The sequence below is a fragment of the Aplysia californica genome, unplaced genomic scaffold, assembly GCF_000002075.1.
Source record: "Aplysia californica isolate F4 #8 unplaced genomic scaffold, AplCal3.0 scaffold00436, whole genome shotgun sequence".
NCBI classification, from domain to species: Eukaryota; Metazoa; Mollusca; class Gastropoda; order Aplysiida; family Aplysiidae; genus Aplysia; species Aplysia californica.
Window position 1 is genome coordinate 566499 of NW_004797706.1, and position 1190 is coordinate 567688.

Sequence of the window (1190 nt, forward strand, 5' to 3'; positions counted from 1 at the left end):
TATATATATACACATACATGAATTTCCTTTCTATTTAAAACATGTACACTGCAAAATTCGAACATAACGAAAAGATTTCCGAATCCCGCCAGTTTGGGTATGTGAGTGCTGGACGGCACAAATACTGTGGGAGCACGTTGATGACTTTGTTAGAGAGACAGACTGCCGGGACTATCTGAGCCCTCGCAGTCATCAGCTCAAGGAAATACTGATGTCCCACACACACACACACACACATGAACACACACATGCACACACACAGACACACACGCGCACGTACACACACGCGCACACACACACACCCGCGAGCGCCCACACACACACAGACAGACACACACTCAGAGGGTCTGCACACATAAATAATACAAATGCGGGAACATCATAGATTAGCAGGATTTCAGACGGTTGCGTGTGCCTAGTTCTATGAAAAGTCGCACCACCTAGTTTCATTCTCGTTGTTATCGATCCAGGGTAGTTTCATTCTCGAGTCAGCTCAATATGGATGAAAAAGTCATCCAAGGCCAAAAATGTAGGTCTAAAAAAAATAATTTAAAAAAAAAAGTTTATCCAGCTTTAAACCATACTGTGACAAGTATGAAATACAAATTGGCAAATCAATATTGTAAAAATATAATAATGTTCAAAAGTGTATGATGGCGTCGGTGGCCTAGCGGTTAGGCTCTCGGACTCGCAACCAAAAGGTCGTGGGTTCGAATCCCGTCAGGGGTCCGACGTTGTGTCCTTGAGAAAGGCACTTTGCACAAATTTTCCTCACTTCACCCTGGTGAAAATGGGTACCCGGCTATAGACAGTGAACGATCTTGTCAGTTTGATAGTGTTTGAGAGCGTGAAATCCGCAGCTTGCACTGTATGCTACCTCGGAAGCTGAGAATGTTTCTGAGTGTTCTCAAAGGGTCTGCTGGGGTAATAATAGTTGTAAAGCGCTTAGAGCATGCTCTTGAGCGTGGAAATGTGCTATATAAATGCAATTATTATTTATTAAAATATCTCAAAAACAGAATCTGTAGCAACTATTCTTTCTGATGGTGCATACTTGTGTATTTAGCCTTGCAGAATCTGTCACACCTTACAATGCAGTTGATCCTTCTCTAGTGGTCACCTGTACAAGACAATCACCCGTACAAGACAATCACCTGTACAAGACAACCACCTGTACAAGACAATCACCT